The 15,793-nt window shown below is 45.5% G+C and overlaps 30 non-coding genes and 35 pseudogenes across 30 annotated transcripts; all 65 read right to left on the reverse strand.

Annotated features, from left to right (window-relative positions):
- Nucleotides 1–45: 45 nt before the first annotated feature.
- Nucleotides 46–164, reverse strand: LOC132880345 (5S ribosomal RNA; annotated as a pseudogene).
- A 124-nt stretch (nucleotides 165–288) lies between these two features.
- Nucleotides 289–407, reverse strand: LOC132878486 (5S ribosomal RNA). Its single transcript, XR_009653735.1, has one exon. It is a non-coding gene; the product is annotated as a 5S ribosomal RNA (ribosomal RNA).
- A 112-nt stretch (nucleotides 408–519) lies between these two features.
- LOC132878498 (5S ribosomal RNA) lies at nucleotides 520–638 on the reverse strand. Its single transcript, XR_009653736.1, has one exon. It is a non-coding gene; the product is annotated as a 5S ribosomal RNA (ribosomal RNA).
- A 112-nt stretch (nucleotides 639–750) lies between these two features.
- On the reverse strand, nucleotides 751–869 carry LOC132880346 (5S ribosomal RNA; annotated as a pseudogene).
- Nucleotides 870–993: 124 nt separating this feature from the next.
- On the reverse strand, nucleotides 994–1,112 carry LOC132878510 (5S ribosomal RNA). The gene has a single exon (XR_009653737.1). It is a non-coding gene; the product is annotated as a 5S ribosomal RNA (ribosomal RNA).
- Nucleotides 1,113–1,224: 112 nt separating this feature from the next.
- On the reverse strand, nucleotides 1,225–1,343 carry LOC132878522 (5S ribosomal RNA). The gene has a single exon (XR_009653738.1). It is a non-coding gene; the product is annotated as a 5S ribosomal RNA (ribosomal RNA).
- A 112-nt stretch (nucleotides 1,344–1,455) lies between these two features.
- On the reverse strand, nucleotides 1,456–1,574 carry LOC132880347 (5S ribosomal RNA; annotated as a pseudogene).
- A 124-nt stretch (nucleotides 1,575–1,698) lies between these two features.
- Nucleotides 1,699–1,817, reverse strand: LOC132878533 (5S ribosomal RNA). The gene has a single exon (XR_009653739.1). It is a non-coding gene; the product is annotated as a 5S ribosomal RNA (ribosomal RNA).
- A 112-nt stretch (nucleotides 1,818–1,929) lies between these two features.
- LOC132878546 (5S ribosomal RNA) lies at nucleotides 1,930–2,048 on the reverse strand. Its single transcript, XR_009653741.1, has one exon. It is a non-coding gene; the product is annotated as a 5S ribosomal RNA (ribosomal RNA).
- Nucleotides 2,049–2,160: 112 nt separating this feature from the next.
- On the reverse strand, nucleotides 2,161–2,279 carry LOC132880348 (5S ribosomal RNA; annotated as a pseudogene).
- A 199-nt stretch (nucleotides 2,280–2,478) lies between these two features.
- On the reverse strand, nucleotides 2,479–2,597 carry LOC132878558 (5S ribosomal RNA). Its single transcript, XR_009653742.1, has one exon. It is a non-coding gene; the product is annotated as a 5S ribosomal RNA (ribosomal RNA).
- A 112-nt stretch (nucleotides 2,598–2,709) lies between these two features.
- On the reverse strand, nucleotides 2,710–2,828 carry LOC132878060 (5S ribosomal RNA; annotated as a pseudogene).
- Nucleotides 2,829–2,952: 124 nt separating this feature from the next.
- LOC132878570 (5S ribosomal RNA) lies at nucleotides 2,953–3,071 on the reverse strand. The gene has a single exon (XR_009653743.1). It is a non-coding gene; the product is annotated as a 5S ribosomal RNA (ribosomal RNA).
- A 112-nt stretch (nucleotides 3,072–3,183) lies between these two features.
- Nucleotides 3,184–3,302, reverse strand: LOC132878581 (5S ribosomal RNA). The gene has a single exon (XR_009653744.1). It is a non-coding gene; the product is annotated as a 5S ribosomal RNA (ribosomal RNA).
- A 112-nt stretch (nucleotides 3,303–3,414) lies between these two features.
- Nucleotides 3,415–3,533, reverse strand: LOC132880349 (5S ribosomal RNA; annotated as a pseudogene).
- Nucleotides 3,534–3,662: 129 nt separating this feature from the next.
- Nucleotides 3,663–3,781, reverse strand: LOC132880350 (5S ribosomal RNA; annotated as a pseudogene).
- A 119-nt stretch (nucleotides 3,782–3,900) lies between these two features.
- Nucleotides 3,901–4,019, reverse strand: LOC132879106 (5S ribosomal RNA; annotated as a pseudogene).
- Nucleotides 4,020–4,141: 122 nt separating this feature from the next.
- On the reverse strand, nucleotides 4,142–4,260 carry LOC132878593 (5S ribosomal RNA). Its single transcript, XR_009653745.1, has one exon. It is a non-coding gene; the product is annotated as a 5S ribosomal RNA (ribosomal RNA).
- Nucleotides 4,261–4,372: 112 nt separating this feature from the next.
- On the reverse strand, nucleotides 4,373–4,491 carry LOC132880352 (5S ribosomal RNA; annotated as a pseudogene).
- A 119-nt stretch (nucleotides 4,492–4,610) lies between these two features.
- LOC132879577 (5S ribosomal RNA) lies at nucleotides 4,611–4,729 on the reverse strand (annotated as a pseudogene).
- A 122-nt stretch (nucleotides 4,730–4,851) lies between these two features.
- LOC132878606 (5S ribosomal RNA) lies at nucleotides 4,852–4,970 on the reverse strand. The gene has a single exon (XR_009653747.1). It is a non-coding gene; the product is annotated as a 5S ribosomal RNA (ribosomal RNA).
- A 112-nt stretch (nucleotides 4,971–5,082) lies between these two features.
- LOC132880353 (5S ribosomal RNA) lies at nucleotides 5,083–5,201 on the reverse strand (annotated as a pseudogene).
- A 124-nt stretch (nucleotides 5,202–5,325) lies between these two features.
- On the reverse strand, nucleotides 5,326–5,444 carry LOC132878618 (5S ribosomal RNA). The gene has a single exon (XR_009653748.1). It is a non-coding gene; the product is annotated as a 5S ribosomal RNA (ribosomal RNA).
- Nucleotides 5,445–5,556: 112 nt separating this feature from the next.
- On the reverse strand, nucleotides 5,557–5,675 carry LOC132878629 (5S ribosomal RNA). Its single transcript, XR_009653749.1, has one exon. It is a non-coding gene; the product is annotated as a 5S ribosomal RNA (ribosomal RNA).
- Nucleotides 5,676–5,787: 112 nt separating this feature from the next.
- On the reverse strand, nucleotides 5,788–5,906 carry LOC132880354 (5S ribosomal RNA; annotated as a pseudogene).
- A 124-nt stretch (nucleotides 5,907–6,030) lies between these two features.
- LOC132878641 (5S ribosomal RNA) lies at nucleotides 6,031–6,149 on the reverse strand. The gene has a single exon (XR_009653750.1). It is a non-coding gene; the product is annotated as a 5S ribosomal RNA (ribosomal RNA).
- A 112-nt stretch (nucleotides 6,150–6,261) lies between these two features.
- LOC132878653 (5S ribosomal RNA) lies at nucleotides 6,262–6,380 on the reverse strand. Its single transcript, XR_009653751.1, has one exon. It is a non-coding gene; the product is annotated as a 5S ribosomal RNA (ribosomal RNA).
- A 112-nt stretch (nucleotides 6,381–6,492) lies between these two features.
- On the reverse strand, nucleotides 6,493–6,611 carry LOC132880356 (5S ribosomal RNA; annotated as a pseudogene).
- Nucleotides 6,612–6,770: 159 nt separating this feature from the next.
- LOC132878664 (5S ribosomal RNA) lies at nucleotides 6,771–6,889 on the reverse strand. The gene has a single exon (XR_009653752.1). It is a non-coding gene; the product is annotated as a 5S ribosomal RNA (ribosomal RNA).
- A 112-nt stretch (nucleotides 6,890–7,001) lies between these two features.
- LOC132878061 (5S ribosomal RNA) lies at nucleotides 7,002–7,120 on the reverse strand (annotated as a pseudogene).
- A 119-nt stretch (nucleotides 7,121–7,239) lies between these two features.
- Nucleotides 7,240–7,358, reverse strand: LOC132878676 (5S ribosomal RNA). Its single transcript, XR_009653753.1, has one exon. It is a non-coding gene; the product is annotated as a 5S ribosomal RNA (ribosomal RNA).
- Nucleotides 7,359–7,470: 112 nt separating this feature from the next.
- On the reverse strand, nucleotides 7,471–7,589 carry LOC132877545 (5S ribosomal RNA). The gene has a single exon (XR_009653221.1). It is a non-coding gene; the product is annotated as a 5S ribosomal RNA (ribosomal RNA).
- A 112-nt stretch (nucleotides 7,590–7,701) lies between these two features.
- LOC132879107 (5S ribosomal RNA) lies at nucleotides 7,702–7,820 on the reverse strand (annotated as a pseudogene).
- A 122-nt stretch (nucleotides 7,821–7,942) lies between these two features.
- On the reverse strand, nucleotides 7,943–8,061 carry LOC132878687 (5S ribosomal RNA). The gene has a single exon (XR_009653754.1). It is a non-coding gene; the product is annotated as a 5S ribosomal RNA (ribosomal RNA).
- Nucleotides 8,062–8,173: 112 nt separating this feature from the next.
- Nucleotides 8,174–8,292, reverse strand: LOC132880357 (5S ribosomal RNA; annotated as a pseudogene).
- A 144-nt stretch (nucleotides 8,293–8,436) lies between these two features.
- On the reverse strand, nucleotides 8,437–8,555 carry LOC132878698 (5S ribosomal RNA). The gene has a single exon (XR_009653755.1). It is a non-coding gene; the product is annotated as a 5S ribosomal RNA (ribosomal RNA).
- Nucleotides 8,556–8,667: 112 nt separating this feature from the next.
- On the reverse strand, nucleotides 8,668–8,786 carry LOC132878709 (5S ribosomal RNA). Its single transcript, XR_009653756.1, has one exon. It is a non-coding gene; the product is annotated as a 5S ribosomal RNA (ribosomal RNA).
- Nucleotides 8,787–9,156: 370 nt separating this feature from the next.
- On the reverse strand, nucleotides 9,157–9,275 carry LOC132878209 (5S ribosomal RNA; annotated as a pseudogene).
- Nucleotides 9,276–9,387: 112 nt separating this feature from the next.
- On the reverse strand, nucleotides 9,388–9,506 carry LOC132880358 (5S ribosomal RNA; annotated as a pseudogene).
- A 114-nt stretch (nucleotides 9,507–9,620) lies between these two features.
- On the reverse strand, nucleotides 9,621–9,739 carry LOC132879990 (5S ribosomal RNA; annotated as a pseudogene).
- Nucleotides 9,740–9,861: 122 nt separating this feature from the next.
- Nucleotides 9,862–9,980, reverse strand: LOC132878721 (5S ribosomal RNA). The gene has a single exon (XR_009653758.1). It is a non-coding gene; the product is annotated as a 5S ribosomal RNA (ribosomal RNA).
- A 112-nt stretch (nucleotides 9,981–10,092) lies between these two features.
- LOC132880359 (5S ribosomal RNA) lies at nucleotides 10,093–10,211 on the reverse strand (annotated as a pseudogene).
- Nucleotides 10,212–10,330: 119 nt separating this feature from the next.
- LOC132879641 (5S ribosomal RNA) lies at nucleotides 10,331–10,449 on the reverse strand (annotated as a pseudogene).
- A 122-nt stretch (nucleotides 10,450–10,571) lies between these two features.
- LOC132878733 (5S ribosomal RNA) lies at nucleotides 10,572–10,690 on the reverse strand. The gene has a single exon (XR_009653759.1). It is a non-coding gene; the product is annotated as a 5S ribosomal RNA (ribosomal RNA).
- Nucleotides 10,691–10,802: 112 nt separating this feature from the next.
- On the reverse strand, nucleotides 10,803–10,921 carry LOC132880360 (5S ribosomal RNA; annotated as a pseudogene).
- A 119-nt stretch (nucleotides 10,922–11,040) lies between these two features.
- On the reverse strand, nucleotides 11,041–11,159 carry LOC132878744 (5S ribosomal RNA). Its single transcript, XR_009653760.1, has one exon. It is a non-coding gene; the product is annotated as a 5S ribosomal RNA (ribosomal RNA).
- Nucleotides 11,160–11,271: 112 nt separating this feature from the next.
- On the reverse strand, nucleotides 11,272–11,390 carry LOC132878755 (5S ribosomal RNA). Its single transcript, XR_009653761.1, has one exon. It is a non-coding gene; the product is annotated as a 5S ribosomal RNA (ribosomal RNA).
- A 112-nt stretch (nucleotides 11,391–11,502) lies between these two features.
- On the reverse strand, nucleotides 11,503–11,621 carry LOC132880362 (5S ribosomal RNA; annotated as a pseudogene).
- A 124-nt stretch (nucleotides 11,622–11,745) lies between these two features.
- On the reverse strand, nucleotides 11,746–11,864 carry LOC132879108 (5S ribosomal RNA; annotated as a pseudogene).
- Nucleotides 11,865–11,986: 122 nt separating this feature from the next.
- On the reverse strand, nucleotides 11,987–12,105 carry LOC132878767 (5S ribosomal RNA). Its single transcript, XR_009653762.1, has one exon. It is a non-coding gene; the product is annotated as a 5S ribosomal RNA (ribosomal RNA).
- Nucleotides 12,106–12,217: 112 nt separating this feature from the next.
- LOC132880363 (5S ribosomal RNA) lies at nucleotides 12,218–12,336 on the reverse strand (annotated as a pseudogene).
- A 139-nt stretch (nucleotides 12,337–12,475) lies between these two features.
- LOC132880364 (5S ribosomal RNA) lies at nucleotides 12,476–12,594 on the reverse strand (annotated as a pseudogene).
- Nucleotides 12,595–12,708: 114 nt separating this feature from the next.
- On the reverse strand, nucleotides 12,709–12,827 carry LOC132879109 (5S ribosomal RNA; annotated as a pseudogene).
- A 122-nt stretch (nucleotides 12,828–12,949) lies between these two features.
- On the reverse strand, nucleotides 12,950–13,068 carry LOC132879897 (5S ribosomal RNA; annotated as a pseudogene).
- A 214-nt stretch (nucleotides 13,069–13,282) lies between these two features.
- Nucleotides 13,283–13,401, reverse strand: LOC132880365 (5S ribosomal RNA; annotated as a pseudogene).
- A 114-nt stretch (nucleotides 13,402–13,515) lies between these two features.
- On the reverse strand, nucleotides 13,516–13,634 carry LOC132880118 (5S ribosomal RNA; annotated as a pseudogene).
- A 122-nt stretch (nucleotides 13,635–13,756) lies between these two features.
- LOC132878779 (5S ribosomal RNA) lies at nucleotides 13,757–13,875 on the reverse strand. The gene has a single exon (XR_009653763.1). It is a non-coding gene; the product is annotated as a 5S ribosomal RNA (ribosomal RNA).
- Nucleotides 13,876–13,987: 112 nt separating this feature from the next.
- On the reverse strand, nucleotides 13,988–14,106 carry LOC132880366 (5S ribosomal RNA; annotated as a pseudogene).
- Nucleotides 14,107–14,225: 119 nt separating this feature from the next.
- LOC132879110 (5S ribosomal RNA) lies at nucleotides 14,226–14,344 on the reverse strand (annotated as a pseudogene).
- Nucleotides 14,345–14,466: 122 nt separating this feature from the next.
- LOC132878790 (5S ribosomal RNA) lies at nucleotides 14,467–14,585 on the reverse strand. Its single transcript, XR_009653764.1, has one exon. It is a non-coding gene; the product is annotated as a 5S ribosomal RNA (ribosomal RNA).
- A 112-nt stretch (nucleotides 14,586–14,697) lies between these two features.
- Nucleotides 14,698–14,816, reverse strand: LOC132880368 (5S ribosomal RNA; annotated as a pseudogene).
- Nucleotides 14,817–14,940: 124 nt separating this feature from the next.
- On the reverse strand, nucleotides 14,941–15,059 carry LOC132879112 (5S ribosomal RNA; annotated as a pseudogene).
- A 122-nt stretch (nucleotides 15,060–15,181) lies between these two features.
- Nucleotides 15,182–15,300, reverse strand: LOC132878802 (5S ribosomal RNA). The gene has a single exon (XR_009653765.1). It is a non-coding gene; the product is annotated as a 5S ribosomal RNA (ribosomal RNA).
- Nucleotides 15,301–15,412: 112 nt separating this feature from the next.
- Nucleotides 15,413–15,531, reverse strand: LOC132878814 (5S ribosomal RNA). The gene has a single exon (XR_009653766.1). It is a non-coding gene; the product is annotated as a 5S ribosomal RNA (ribosomal RNA).
- A 112-nt stretch (nucleotides 15,532–15,643) lies between these two features.
- LOC132880369 (5S ribosomal RNA) lies at nucleotides 15,644–15,762 on the reverse strand (annotated as a pseudogene).
- Nucleotides 15,763–15,793: the final 31 nt, after the last annotated feature.

Consider the following 15,793-nt stretch of genomic DNA (forward strand, 5'->3'; position numbering starts at 1 on the left):
CAGAAGGAAAATTCAAACAGATTTCTGCAAGAAGACAAAATAAAATGCTTACAGTACCTGGTATTCCTAGGCAGTCTCACACTCAAGTACTAACCAGGCCCAACTCTGTTTAGCTTCTCAGATCAGACAGGATCAGGCATTGTCAGAGTGGTTTGGACGTAAACAACAGTCTGGAAATGTGTGCCTTGCCTTGCCTTGCCTTGCCTTGCCTTGCGCCCAGAAGGAAAATTCTTGCCTTGCGAGCAGAAGGAAAATTCAAACAGATTTCTGCAAGAAGACAAAATAAAATGCTTACAGTACCTGGTATTCCTAGGCAGTCTCCCACTCAAGTACTAACCAGGCCCAACTCTGTTTAGCTTCTGAGATCAGACGGGATCAGGCGTTGTCAGAGTGGTTTGGCCGTAAGCAACAGCTTGTTGGAAATGTGCCGTTTTTCTTGCCTTGCGATCAGAAGGAAAATTCTTGCCTTGCGACCAGAAGGAAAATTCAAACAGATTTCTGCAAGAAGACAAAATAAAATGCTTACAGTACCTGGTATTCCTAGGCAGTCTCCCACTCAAGTACTAACCAGGCCCAACTCTGTTTAGCTTCTGAGATCAGACGGGATCAGGCGTTGTCAGAGTGGTTTGGCCGTAAGCAACAGCTTGTTGGAAATGTGCCGTTTTTCTTGCCTTGCGATCAGAAGGAAAATTCTTGCCTTGCGACCAGAAGGAAAATTCAAACAGATTTCTGCAAGAAGACAAAATAAAATGCTTACAGTACCTGGTATTCCTAGGCAGTCTCACACTCAAGTACTAACCAGGCCCAACTCTGTTTAGCTTCTCAGATCAGACAGGATCAGGCATTGTCAGAGTGGTTTGGACGTAAACAACAGTCTGGAAATGTGTGCCTTGCCTTGCCTTGCCTTGCCTTGCCTTGCGCCCAGAAGGAAAATTCTTGCCTTGCGAGCAGAAGGAAAATTCAAACAGATTTCTGCAAGAAGACAAAATAAAATGCTTACAGTACCTGGTATTCCTAGGCAGTCTCCCACTCAAGTACTAACCAGGCCCAACTCTGTTTAGCTTCTGAGATCAGACGGGATCAGGCGTTGTCAGAGTGGTTTGGCCGTAAGCAACAGCTCGTTGGAAATGTGCCGTTTTTCTTGCCTTGCGATCAGAAGGAAAATTCTTGCCTTGCGACCAGAAGGAAAATTCAAACAGATTTCTGCAAGAAGACAAAATAAAATGCTTACAGTACCTGGTATTCCTAGGCAGTCTCCCACTCAAGTACTAACCAGGCCCAACTCTGTTTAGCTTCTGAGATCAGACGGGATCAGGCGTTGTCAGAGTGGTTTGGCCGTAAGCAACAGCTTGTTGGAAATGTGCCGTTTTTCTTGCCTTGCGATCAGAAGGAAAATTCTTGCCTTGCGACCAGAAGGAAAATTCAAACAGATTTCTGCAAGAAGACAAAATAAAATGCTTACAGTACCTGGTATTCCTAGGCAGTCTCACACTCAAGTACTAACCAGGCCCAACTCTGTTTAGCTTCTCAGATCAGACAGGATCAGGCATTGTCAGAGTGGTTTGGACGTAAACAACAGTCTGGAAATGTGTGCCTTGCCTTGCCTTGCCTTGCCTTGCCTTGCGCCCAGAAGGAAAATTCTTGCCTTGCGAGCAGAAGGAAAATTCAAACAGATTTCTGCAAGAAGACAAAATAAAATGCTTACAGTACCTGGTATTCCTAGGCAGTCTCCCACTCAAGTACTAACCAGGCCCAACTCTGTTTAGCTTCTGAGATCAGACGGGATCAGGCGTTGTCAGAGTGGTTTGGCCGTAAGCAACAGCTTGTTGGAAATGTGCCGTTTTTCTTGCCTTGCGATCAGAAGGAAAATTCTTGCCTTGCGACCAGAAGGAAAATTCAAACAGATTTCTGCAAGAAGACAAAATAAAATGCTTACAGTACCTGGTATTCCTAGGCAGTCTCCCACTCAAGTACTAACCAGGCCCAACTCTGTTTAGCTTCTGAGATCAGACGGGATCAGGCGTTGTCAGAGTGGTTTGGCCGTAAGCAACAGCTTGTTGGAAATGTGCCGTTTTTCTTGCCTTGCGATCAGAAGGAAAATTCTTGCCTTGCGACCAGAAGGAAAATTTTAACAGATTTCTGCAAGAAGACAAAATAAAATGCTTACAGTACCTGGTATTCCTAGGCAGTCTCACACTCAAGTACTAACCAGGCCCAACTCTGTTTAGCTTCTCAGATCAGACAGGATCAGGCATTGTCAGAGTGGTTTGGACGTAAACAACAGTCTGGAAATGTGTGCCTTGCCTTGCCTTGCCTTGCCTTGCCTTGCCTTGCCTTGCCTTGCCTTGCCTTGCCTTGCCTGGCCTTGCCTTGCCTTGCCTTGCCTTGCCTTGCCTTGCCTTGCGCCCAGAAGAAAAATTCTTGCCTTGCGAGCAGAAGGAAAATTCAAACAGATTTCTGCAAGAAGACAAAATAAAATGCTTACAGTACCTGGTATTCCTAGGCAGTCTCCCACTCAAGTACTAACCAGGCCCAACTCTGTTTAGCTTCTGAGATCAGACGGGATCAGGCGTTGTCAGAGTGGTTTGGCCGTAAGCAACAGCTTGTTGGAAATGTGCCGTTTTTCTTGCCTTGCGATCAGAAGGAAAATTCTTGCCTTGCGACCAGAAGGAAAATTCAAACAGATTTCTGCAAGAAGACAAAATAAAATGCTTACAGTACCTGGTATTCCTAGGCAGTCTCCCACTCAAGTACTAACCAGGCCCAACTCTGTTTAGCTTCTGAGATCAGATGGGATCAGGCGTTGTCAGAGTGGTTTGGACGTAAACAACAGTCTGGAAATGTGTGCCTTGCCTTGCCTTGCCTTGCCTTGCCTTGCGCCCAGAAGGAAAATTCTTGCCTTGCGAGCAGAAGGAAAATTCAAACAGATTTCTGCAAGAAGACAAAATAAAATGCTTACAGTACCTGGTATTCCTAGGCAGTCTCCCACTCAAGTACTAACCAGGCCCAACTCTGTTTAGCTTCTGAGATCAGACGGGATCAGGCGTTGTCAGAGTGGTTTGGCCGTAAGCAACAGCTTGTTGGAAATGTGCCGTTTTTCTTGCCTTGCGATCAGAAGGAAAATTCTTGCCTTGCGACCAGAAGGAAAATTCAAACAGATTTCTGCAAGAAGACAAAATAAAATGCTTACAGTACCTGGTATTCCTAGGCAGTCTCCCACTCAAGTACTAACCAGGCCCAACTCTGTTTAGCTTCTGAGATCAGACGGGATCAGGCGTTGTCAGAGTGGTTTGGCCGTAAGCAACAGCTTGTTGGAAATGTGCCGTTTTTCTTGCCTTGCGATCAGAAGGAAAATTCTTGCCTTGCGACCAGAAGGAAAATTCAAACAGATTTCTGCAAGAAGACAAAATAAAATGCTTACAGTACCTGGTATTCCTAGGCAGTCTCACACTCAAGTACTAACCAGGCCCAACTCTGTTTAGCTTCTCAGATCAGACAGGATCAGGCATTGTCAGAGTGGTTTGGACGTAAACAACAGTCTGGAAATGTGTGCCTTGCCTTGCCTTGCCTTGCCTTGCCTTGCCTTGCGCCCAGAAGGAAAATTCTTGCCTTGCGAGCAGAAGGAAAATTCAAACAGATTTCTGCAAGAAGACAAAATAAAATGCTTACAGTACCTGGTATTCCTAGGCAGTCTCACACTCAAGTACTAACCAGGCCCAACTCTGTTTAGCTTCTCAGATCAGACAGGATCAGGCATTGTCAGAGTGGTTTGGACGTAAACAACAGTCTGGAAATGTGTGCCTTGCCTTGCCTTGCCTTGCCTTGCGCCCAGAAGGAAAATTCTTGCCTTGCGAGCAGAAGGAAAATTCAAACAGATTTCTGCAAGAAGACAAAATAAAATGCTTACAGTACCTGGTATTCCTAGGCAGTCTCCCACTCAAGTACTAACCAGGCCCAACTCTGTTTAGCTTCTGAAATCAGACGGGATCAGGCATTGTCAGAGTGGTTTGGCCGTGAGCAACAGTTTGCTGGAAATGTGCCGTTTTTCTTGCCTTGCCTTGCCTTGCGCCCAGAAGGAAAATTATTGCCTTGCGAGCAGAAGGAAAATTCAAACAGATTTCTGCAAGAAGACAAAATAAAATGCTTACAGTACCTGGTATTCCTAGGCAGTCTCCCACTCAAGTACTAACCAGGCCCAACTCTGTTTAGCTTCTGAGATCAGACGGGATCAGGCGTTGTCAGAGTGGTTTGGCCGTAAGCAACAGCTTGTTGGAAATGTGCCGTTTTTCTTGCCTTGCGATCAGAAGGAAAATTCTTGCCTTGCGACCAGAAGGAAAATTCAAACAGATTTCTGCAAGAAGACAAAATAAAATGCTTACAGTACCTGGTATTCCTAGGCAGTCTCACACTCAAGTACTAACCAGGCCCAACTCTGTTTAGCTTCTCAGATCAGACAGGATCAGGCATTGTCAGAGTGGTTTGGACGTAAACAGCAGTCTGGAAATGTGTGCCTTGCCTTGCCTTGCCTTGCCTTGCGCCCAGAAGGAAAATTCTTGCCTTGCGAGCAGAAGGAAAATTCAAACAGATTTCTGCAAGAAGACAAAATAAAATGCTTACAGTACCTGGTATTCCTAGGCAGTCTCCCACTCAAGTACTAACCAGGCCCAACTCTGTTTAGCTTCTGAAATCAGACGGGATCAGGCATTGTCAGAGTGGTTTTGCCGTGAGCAACAGTTTGCTGGAAATGTGCCGTTTTTCTTGCCTTGCCTTGCCTTGCGCCCAGAAGGAAAATTATTGCCTTGCGAGCAGAAGGAAAATTCAAACAGATTTCTGCAAGAAGACAAAATAAAATGCTTACAGTACCTGGTATTCCTAGGCAGTCTCCCACTCAAGTACTAACCAGGCCCAACTCTGTTTAGCTTCTGAGATCAGACGGGATCAGGCGTTGTCAGAGTGGTTTGGCCGTAAGCAACAGCTTGTTGGAAATGTGCCGTTTTTCTTGCCTTGCGATCAGAAGGAAAATTCTTGCCTTGCGACCAGAAGGAAAATTCAAACAGATTTCTGCAAGAAGACAAAATAAAATGCTTACAGTACCTGGTATTCCTAGGCAGTCTCACACTCAAGTACTAACCAGGCCCAACTCTGTTTAGCTTCTCAGATCAGACAGGATCAGGCATTGTCAGAGTGGTTTGGACGTAAACAACAGTCTGGAAATGTGTGCCTTGCCTTGCCTTGCCTTGCCTTGCCTTGCGCCCAGAAGGAAAATTCTTGCCTTGCGAGCAGAAGGAAAATTCAAACAGATTTCTGCAAGAAGACAAAATAAAATGCTTACAGTACCTGGTATTCCTAGGCAGTCTCCCACTCAAGTACTAACCAGGCCCAACTCTGTTTAGCTTCTGAGATCAGACGGGATCAGGCGTTGTCAGAGTGGTTTGGCCGTAAGCAACAGCTTGTTGGAAATGTGCCGTTTTTCTTGCCTTGCGATCAGAAGGAAAATTCTTGCCTTGCGACCAGAAGGAAAATTCAAACAGATTTCTGCAAGAAGACAAAATAAAATGCTTACAGTACCTGGTATTCCTAGGCAGTCTCCCACTCAAGTACTAACCAGGCCCAACTCTGTTTAGCTTCTGAGATCAGACGGGATCAGGCGTTGTCAGAGTGGTTTGGCCGTAAGCAACAGCTTGTTGGAAATGTGCCGTTTTTCTTGCCTTGCGATCAGAAGGAAAATTCTTGCCTTGCGACCAGAAGGAAAATTCAAACAGATTTCTGCAAGAAGACAAAATAAAATGCTTACAGTACCTGGTATTCCTAGGCAGTCTCACACTCAAGTACTAACCAGGCCCAACTCTGTTTAGCTTCTCAGATCAGACAGGATCAGGCATTGTCAGAGTGGTTTGGACGTAAACAACAGTCTGGAAATGTGTGCCTTGCCTTGCCTTGCCTTGCCTTGCCTTGCGCCCAGAAGGAAAATTCTTGCCTTGCGAGCAGAAGGAAAATTCAAACAGATTTCTGCAAGAAGACAAAATAAAATGCTTACAGTACCTGGTATTCCTAGGCAGTCTCCCACTCAAGTACTAACCAGGCCCAACTCTGTTTAGCTTCTGAGATCAGACGGGATCAGGCGTTGTCAGAGTGGTTTGGCCGTAAGCAACAGCTTGTTGGAAATGTGCCGTTTTTCTTGCCTTGCGATCAGAAGGAAAATTCTTGCCTTGCGACCAGAAGGAAAATTCAAACAGATTTCTGCAAGAAGACAAAATAAAATGCTTACAGTACCTGGTATTCCTAGGCAGTCTCCCACTCAAGTACTAACCAGGCCCAACTCTGTTTAGCTTCTGAGATCAGACGGGATCAGGCGTTGTCAGAGTGGTTTGGCCGTAAGCAACAGCTTGTTGGAAATGTGCCGTTTTTCTTGCCTTGCGATCAGAAGGAAAATTCTTGCCTTGCGACCAGAAGGAAAATTCAAACAGATTTCTGCAAGAAGACAAAATAAAATGCTTACAGTACCTGGTATTCCTAGGCAGTCTCACACTCAAGTACTAACCAGGCCCAACTCTGTTTAGCTTCTCAGATCAGACAGGATCAGGCATTGTCAGAGTGGTTTGGACGTAAACAACAGTCTGGAAATGTGTGCCTTGCCTTGCCTTGCCTTGCCTTGCCTTGCCTTGCCTTGCCTTGCCTTGCCTTGCCTTGCCTTGCGCCCAGAAGGAAAATTCTTGCCTTGCGAGCAGAAGGAAAATTCAAACAGATTTCTGCAAGAAGACAAAATAAAATGCTTACAGTACCTGGTATTCCTAGGCAGTCTCCCACTCAAGTACTAACCAGGCCCAACTCTGTTTAGCTTCTGAGATCAGACGGGATCAGGCGTTGTCAGAGTGGTTTGGCCGTAAGCAACAGCTTGTTGGAAATGTGCCGTTTTTCTTGCCTTGCGATCAGAAGGAAAATTCTTGCCTTGCGACCAGAAGGAAAATTCAAACAGATTTCTGCAAGAAGACAAAATAAAATGCTTACAGTACCTGGTATTCCTAGGCAGTCTCCCACTCAAGTACTAACCAGGCCCAACTCTGTTTAGCTTCTGAGATCAGATGGGATCAGGCGTTGTCAGAGTGGTTTGGACGTAAACAACAGTCTGGAAATGTGTGCCTTGCCTTGCCTTGCCTTGCCTTGCGCCCAGAAGGAAAATTCTTGCCTTGCGAGCAGAAGGAAAATTCAAACAGATTTCTGCAAGAAGACAAAATAAAATGCTTACAGTACCTGGTATTCCTAGGCAGTCTCCCACTCAAGTACTAACCAGGCCCAACTCTGTTTAGCTTCTGAGATCAGACGGGATCAGGCGTTGTCAGAGTGGTTTGGCCGTAAGCAACAGCTTGTTGGAAATGTGCCGTTTTTCTTGCCTTGCGATCAGAAGGAAAATTCTTGCCTTGCGACCAGAAGGAAAATTCAAACAGATTTCTGCAAGAAGACAAAATAAAATGCTTACAGTACCTGGTATTCCTAGGCAGTCTCCCACTCAAGTACTAACCAGGCCCAACTCTGTTTAGCTTCTGAGATCAGATGGGATCAGGCGTTGTCAGAGTGGTTTGGCCGTAAGCAACAGCTTGTTGGAAATGTGCCTTTTTTCTTGCCTTGCGATCAGAAGGAAAATTCTTGCCTTGCGACCAGAAGGAAAATTCAAACAGATTTCTGCAAGAAGACAAAATAAAATGCTTACAGTACCTGGTATTCCTAGGCAGTCTCCCACTCAAGTACTAACCAGGCCCAACTCTGTTTAGCTTCTGAAATCAGACGGGATCAGGCATTGTCAGAGTGGTTTGGCCGTGAGCAACAGTTTGCTGGAAATGTGCCGTTTTTCTTGCCTTGCCTTGCCTTGCGCCCAGAAGGAAAATTATTGCCTTGCTAGCAGAAGGAAAATTCAAACAGATTTCTGCAAGAAGACAAAATAAAATGCTTACAGTACCTGGTATTCCTAGGCAGTCTCCCACTCAAGTACTAACCAGGCCCAACTCTGTTTAGCTTCTGAGATCAGACGGGATCAGGCGTTGTCAGAGTGGTTTGGCCGTAAGCAACAGCTTGTTGGAAATGTGCCGTTTTTCTTGCCTTGCAATCAGAAGGAAAATTCTTGCCTTGCGACCAGAAGGAAAATTCAAACAGATTTCTGCAAGAAGACAAAATAAAATGCTTACAGTACCTGGTATTCCTAGGCAGTCTCACACTCAAGTACTAACCAGGCCCAACTCTGTTTAGCTTCTCAGATCAGACAGGATCAGGCATTGTCAGAGTGGTTTGGACGTAAACAACAGTCTGGAAATGTGTGCCTTGCCTTGCCTTGCCTTGCCTTGCCTTGCCTTGCCTTGCCTTGCCTTGCGCCCAGAAGGAAAATTCTTGCCTTGCGAGCAGAAGGAAAATTCAAACAGATTTCTGCAAGAAGACAAAATAAAATGCTTACAGTACCTGGTATTCCTAGGCAGTCTCCCACTCAAGTACTAACCAGGCCCAACTCTGTTTAGCTTCTGAGATCAGACGGGATCAGGCGTTGTCAGAGTGGTTTGGCCGTAAGCAACAGCTTGTTGGAAATGTGCCGTTTTTCTTGCCTTGCGATCAGAAGGAAAATTCTTGCCTTGCGACCAGAAGGAAAATTCAAACAGATTTCTGCAAGAAGACAAAATAAAATGCTTACAGTACCTGGTATTCCTAGGCAGTCTCCCACTCAAGTACTAACCAGGCCCAACTCTGTTTAGCTTCTGAGATCAGACGGGATCAGGCGTTGTCAGAGTGGTTTGGCCGTAAGCAACAGCTTGTTGGAAATGTGCCGTTTTTCTTGCCTTGCGATCAGAAGGAAAATTCTTGCCTTGCGACCAGAAGGAAAATTCAAACAGATTTCTGCAAGAAGACAAAATAAAATGCTTACAGTACCTGGTATTCCTAGGCAGTCTCACACTCAAGTACTAACCAGGCCCAAATCTGTTTAGCTTCTCAGATCAGACAGGATCAGGCATTGTCAGAGTGGTTTGGATGTAAACAACAGTCTGGAAATGTGTGCCTTGCCTTGCCTTGCCTTGCCTTGCCTTGCCTTGCCTTGCCTTGCTCCCAGAAGGAAAATTCTTGCCTTGCGAGCAGAAGGAAAATTCAAACAGATTTCTGCAAGAAGACAAAATAAAATGCTTACAGTACCTGGTATTCCTAGGCAGTCTCCCACTCAAGTACTAACCAGGCCCAACTCTGTTTAGCTTCTGTGATCAGACGGGATCAGGCGTTCTCAGAGTGGTTTGGCCGTAAGCAACAGCTTGTTGGAAATGTGCCGTTTTTCTTGCCTTGCGATCAGAAGGAAAATTCTTGCCTTGCGACCAGAAGGAAAATTCAAACAGATTTCTGCAAGAAGACAAAATAAAATGCTTACAGTACCTGGTATTCCTAGGCAGTCTCACACTCAAGTACTAACCAGGCCCAACTCTGTTTAGCTTCTCAGATCAGACAGGATCAGGCATTGTCAGAGTGGTTTGGACGTAAACAACAGTCTGGAAATGTGTGCCTTGCCTTGCCTTGCCTTGCGCCCAGAAGGAAAATTCTTGCCTTGCGAGCAGAAGGAAAATTCAAACAGATTTCTGCAAGAAGACAAAATAAAATGCTTACAGTACCTGGTATTCCTAGGCAGTCTCCCACTCAAGTACTAACCAGGCAAAACTCTGTTTAGCTTCTGAAATCAGACGGGATCAGGCATTGTCAGAGTGGTTTGGCCGTGAGCAACAGTTTGCTGGAAATGTGCCGTTTTTCTTGCCTTGCCTTGCCTTGCGCCCAGAAGGAAAATTATTGCCTTGCGAGCAGAAGGAAAATTCAAACAGATTTCTGCAAGAAGACAAAATAAAATGCTTACAGTACCTGGTATTCCTAGGCAGTCTCCCACTCAAGTACTAACCAGGCCCAACTCTGTTTAGCTTCTGAGATCAGACGGGATCAGGCGTTGTCAGAGTGGTTTGGCCGTAAGCAACAGCTTGTTGGAAATGTGCCGTTTTTCTTGCCTTGCGATCAGAAGGAAAATTCTTGCCTTGCGACCAGAAGGAAAATTCAAACAGATTTCTGCAAGAAGACAAAATAAAATGCTTACAGTACCTGGTATTCCTAGGCAGTCTCACACTCAAGTACTAACCAGGCCCAACTCTGTTTAGCTTCTCAGATCAGACAGGATCAGGCATTGTCAGAGTGGTTTGGACGTAAACAACAGTCTGGAAATGTGTGCCTTGCCTTGCCTTGCCTTGCCTTGCGCCCAGAAGGAAAATTCTTGCCTTGCGAGCAGAAGGAAAATTCAAACAGATTTCTGCAAGAAGACAAAATAAAATGCTTAGAGTACCTGGTATTCCTAGGCAGTCTCCCACTCAAGTACTAACCAGGCCCAACTCTGTTTAGCTTCTGAAATCAGACGGGATCAGGCATTGTCAGAGTGGTTTGGCCGTGAGCAACAGTTTGCTGGAAATGTGCCGTTTTTCTTGCCTTGCCTTGCCTTGCACCCAGAAGGAAAATTATTGCCTTGCGAGCAGAAGGAAAATTCAAACAGATTTCTGCAAGAAGACAAAATAAAATGCTTACAGTACCTGGTATTCCTAGGCAGTCTCCCACTCAAGTACTAACCAGGCCCAACTCTGTTTAGCTTCTGAGATCAGACGGGATCAGGCGTTGTCAGAGTGGTTTGGCCGTAAGCAACAGCTTGTTGGAAATGTGCCGTTTTTCTTGCCTTGCGATCAGAAGGAAAATTCTTGCCTTGCGACCAGAAGGAAAATTCAAACAGATTTCTGCAAGAAGACAAAATAAAATGCTTACAGTACCTGGTATTCCTAGGCAGTCTCACACTCAAGTACTAACCAGGCCCAACTCTGTTTAGCTTCTCAGATCAGACAGGATCAGGCATTGTCAGAGTGGTTTGGACGTAAACAACAGTCTGGAAATGTGTGCCTTGCCTTGCCTTGCCTTGCCTTGCGCCCAGAAGGAAAATTCTTGCCTTGCGAGCAGAAGGAAAATTCAAACAGATTTCTGCAAGAAGACAAAATAAAATGCTTACAGTACCTGGTATTCCTAGGCAGTCTCCCACTCAAGTACTAACCAGGCCCAACTCTGTTTAGCTTCTGAGATCAGACGGGATCAGGCGTTGTCAGAGTGGTTTGGCCGTAAGCAACAGCTTGTTGGAAATGTGCCGTTTTTCTTGCCTTGCGATCAGAAGGAAAATTCTTGCCTTGCGAGCAGAAGGAAAATTCAAACAGATTTCTGCAAGAAGACAAAATAAAATGCTTACAGTACCTGGTATTCCTAGGCAGTCTCCCACTCAAGTACTAACCAGGCCCAACTCTGTTTAGCTTCTGAGATCAGACGGGATCAGGCGTTGTCAGAGTGGTTTGGCCGTAAGCAACAGCTTGTTGGAAATGTGCCGTTTTTCTTGCCTTGCGATCAGAAGGAAAATTCTTGCCTTGCGACCAGAAGGAAAATTCAAACAGATTTCTGCAAGAAGACAAAATAAAATGCTTACAGTACCTGGTATTCCTAGGCAGTCTCACACTCAAGTACTAACCAGGCCCAACTCTGTTTAGCTTCTCAGATCAGACAGGATCAGGCATTGTCAGAGTGGTTTGGACGTAAACAACAGTCTGGAAATGTGTGCCTTGCCTTGCCTTGCCTTGCCTTGCCTTGCGCCCAGAAGGAAAATTCTTGCCTTGCGAGCAGAAGGAAAATTCAAACAGATTTCTGCAAGAAGACAAAATAAAATGCTTACAGTACCTGGTATTCCTAGGCAGTCTCCCACTCAAGTACTAACCAGGCCCAACTCTGTTTAGCTTCTGAAATCAGACGGGATCAGGCATTGTCAGAGTGGTTTGGCCGTGAGCAACAGTTTGCTGGAAATGTGCCGTTTTTCTTGCCTTGCCTTGCCTTGCGCCCAGAAGGAAAATTATTGCCTTGCTAGCAGAAGGAAAATTCAAACAGATTTCTGCAAGAAGACAAAATAAAATGCTTACAGTACCTGGTATTCCTAGGCAGTCTCCCACTCAAGTACTAACCAGGCCCAACTCTGTTTAGCTTCTGAGATCAGACGGGATCAGGCGTTGTCAGAGTGGTTTGGCCGTAAGCAATAGCTTGTTGGAAATGTGCCGTTTTTCTTGCCTTGCGATCAGAAGGAAAATTCTTGCCTTGCGACCAGAAGGAAAATTCAAACAGATTTCTGCAAGAAGACAAAATAAAATGCTTACAGTACCTGGTATTCCTAGGCAGTCTCACACTCAAGTACTAACCAGGCCCAACTCTGTTTAGCTTCTCAGATCAGACAGGATCAGGCATTGTCAGAGTGGTTTGGACGTAAACAACAGTCTGGAAATGTGTGCCTTGCCTTGCCTTGCCTTGCCTTGCCTTGCCTTGCCTTGCCTTGCGCCCAGAAGGAAAATTCTTGCCTTGCGACCAGAAGGAAAATTCAAACAGATTTCTGCAAGAAGACAAAATAAAATGCTTACAGTACCTGGTATTCCTAGGCAGTCTCACACTCAAGTACTAACCAGGCCCAACTCTGTTTAGCTTCTCAGATCAGACAGGATCAGGCATTGTCAGAGTGGTTTGGACGTAAACAACAGTCTGGAAATGTGTGCCTTGCCTTGCCTTGCCTTGCGCCCAGAAGGAAAATTCTTGCCTTGCGAGCAGAAGGAAAATTCAAACAGATTTCTGCAAGAAGACAAAATAAAATGCTTACAGTACCTGGTATTCCTAGGCAGTCTCCCACTCAAGTACTAACCAGGCCCAACTCTGTTTAGCTTCTGAAATCAGACGGGATCAGGCATTGTCAGAGTGGTTTGGCCGTGAGCAACAGTTTGCTGGAAATGTGCCGTTTTTCTTGCCTTGCCTTGCCTTGCACCCAGAAGGAAAATTATTGCCTTGCGAGCAGAAGGAAAATTCAAACAGATTTCTGCAAGAAGACAAAATAAAATGCTTACAGTACCTGGTATTCCTAGGCAGTCTCCCACTCAAGTACTAACCAGGCCCAACTCTGTTTAGCTTCTCAGATCAGACAGGATCAGGCATTGTCAGAGTGGTTTGGACGTAAACAACAGTCTGGAAATGTGTGCCTTGCCTTGCCTTGCCTTGCCTTGCCTTGCCTTGCCTTGCCTTGCCTTGCCTTGCCTTGCCTTGCCTTGCCTTGCCTTGCCTTGCCTTGCCTTGCCTTGCCTTGCCTTGCCTTGCCTTGCGCCCAGAAGGAAAATTCTTGCCTTGCGAGCAGAAGGAAAATTCAAACAGATTTCTGCAAGAAGACAAAATAAAATGCTTACAGTACCTGGTATTCCTAGGCAGTCTCACACTCAAGTACTAACCAGGCCCAACTCTGTTTAGCTTCTCAGATCAGACAGGATCAGGCATTGTCAGAGTGGTTTGGACGTAAACAACAGTCTGGAAATGTGTGCCTTGCCTTGCCTTGCCTTGCGCCCAGAAGGAAAATTCTTGCCTTGCGAGCAGAAGGAAAATTCAAACAGATTTCTGCAAGAAGACAAAATAAAATGCTTACAGTACCTGGTATTCCTAGGCAGTCTCCCACTCAAGTACTAACCAGGCAAAACTCTGTTTAGCTTCTGAAATCAGACGGGATCAGGCATTGTCAGAGTGGTTTGGCCGTGAGAAACAGTTTGCTGGAAATGTGCCGTTTTTCTTGCCTTGCCTTGCCTTGCGCCCAGAAGGAAAATTATTGCCTTGCGAGCAGAAGGAAAATTCAAACAGATTTCTGCAAGAAGACAAAATAAAATGCTTACAGTACCTGGTATTCCTAGGCAGTCTCCCACTCAAGTACTAACCAGGCCCAACTCTGTTTAGCTTCTGAGATCAGACGGGATCAGGCGTTGTCAGAGTGGTTTGGCCGTAAGCAACAGCTTGCTGGAAATGTGCCGTTTTTCTTGCCTTGCGATCAGAAGGAAAATTCTTGCCTTGCGACCAGAAGGAAAATTCAAACAGATTTCTGCAAGAAGACAAAATAAAATGCTTACAGTACCTGGTATTCCTAGGCAGTCTCACACTCAAGTACTAACCAGGCCCAACTCTGTTTAGCTTCTCAGATCAGACAGGATCAGGCATTGTCAGAGTGGTTTGGACGTAAACAACAGTCTGGAAATGTGTGCCTTGCCTTGCCTTGCCTTGCCTTGCGCCCAGAAGGAAAATTCTTGCCTTGCGAGCAGAAGGAAAATTCAAACAGATTTCTGCAAGAAGACAAAATAAAATGCTTACAGTACCTGGTATTCCTAGGCAGTCTCCCACTCAAGTACTAACCAGGCCCAACTCTGTTTAGCTTCTGAAATCAGACGGGATCAGGCATTGTCAGAGTGGTTTGGCCGTGAGCAACAGTTTGCTGGAAATGTGCCGTTTTTCTTGCCTTGCCTTGCCTTGCACCCAGAAGGAAAATTATTGCCTTGCGAGCAGAAGGAAAATTCAAACAGATTTCTGCAAGAAGACAAAATAAAATGCTTACAGTACCTGGTATTCCTAGGCAGTCTCCCACTCAAGTACTAACCAGGCCCAACTCTGTTTAGCTTCTGAGATCAGACGGGATCAGGCGTTGTCAGAGTGGTTTGGCCGTAAGCAACAGCTTGTTGGAAATGTGCCGTTTTTCTTGCCTTGCGATCAGAAGGAAAATTCTTGCCTTGCGACCAGAAGGAAAATTCAAACAGATTTCTGCAAGAAGACAAAATAAAATGCTTACAGTACCTGGTATTCCTAGGCAGTCTCACACTCAAGTACTAACCAGGCCCAACTCTGTTTAGCTTCTCAGATCAGACAGGATCAGGCATTGTCAGAGTGGTTTGGACGTAAACAACAGTCTGGAAATGTGTGCCTTGCCTTGCCTTGCCTTGCCTTGCCTTGCGCCCAGAAGGAAAATTCTTGCCTTGCGAGCAGAAGGAAAATTCAAACAGATTTCTGCAAGAAGACAAAATAAAATGCTTACAGTACCTGGTATTCCTAGGCAGTCTCCCACTCAAGTACTAACCAGGCCCAACTCTGTTTAGCTTCTGAAATCAGACGGGATCAGGCATTGTCAGAGTGGTTTGGCCGTGAGCAACAGTTTGCTGGAAATGTGCCGTTTTTCTTGCCTTGCCTTGCCTTGCGCCCAGAAGGAAAATTATTGCCTTGCTAGCAGAAGGAAAATTCAAACAGATTTCTGCAAGAAGACAAAATAAAATGCTTACAGTACCTGGTATTCCTAGGCAGTCTCCCACTCAAGTACTAACCAGGCCCAACTCTGTTTAGCTTCTGAGATCAGACGGGATCAGGCGTTGTCAGAGTGGTTTGGCCGTAAGCAACAGCTCGTTGGAAATGTGCCGTTTTTCTTGCCTTGCGATCAGAAGGAAAATTCTTGCCTTGCGACCAGAAGGAAAATTCAAACAGATTTCTGCAAGAAGACAAAATAAAATGCTTACAGTACCTGGTATTCCTAGGCAGTCTCCCACTCAAGTACTAACCAGGCCCAACTCTGTTTAGCTTCTGAGATCAGACGGGATCAGGCGTTGTCAGAGTGGTTTGGCCGTAAGCAACAGCTTGTTGGAAATGTGCCGTTTTTCTTGCCTTGCGATCAGAAGGAAAATTCTTGCCTTGCGACCAGAAGGAAAATTCAAACAGATTTCTGCAAGAAGACAAAATAAAATGCTTACAGTACCTGGTATTCCTAGGCAGTCTCACACTCAAGTACTAACCAGGCCCAACTCTGTTTAGCTTCTCAGATCAGACAGGATCAGGCATTGTCAGAGTGGTTTGGACGTAAACAACAGTCTGGAAATGTGTGCCTTGCCTTGCC

The sequence above is a fragment of the Neoarius graeffei genome, assembly GCF_027579695.1.
Source record: "Neoarius graeffei isolate fNeoGra1 chromosome 18 unlocalized genomic scaffold, fNeoGra1.pri SUPER_18_unloc_1, whole genome shotgun sequence".
NCBI classification, from domain to species: Eukaryota; Metazoa; Chordata; class Actinopteri; order Siluriformes; family Ariidae; genus Neoarius; species Neoarius graeffei.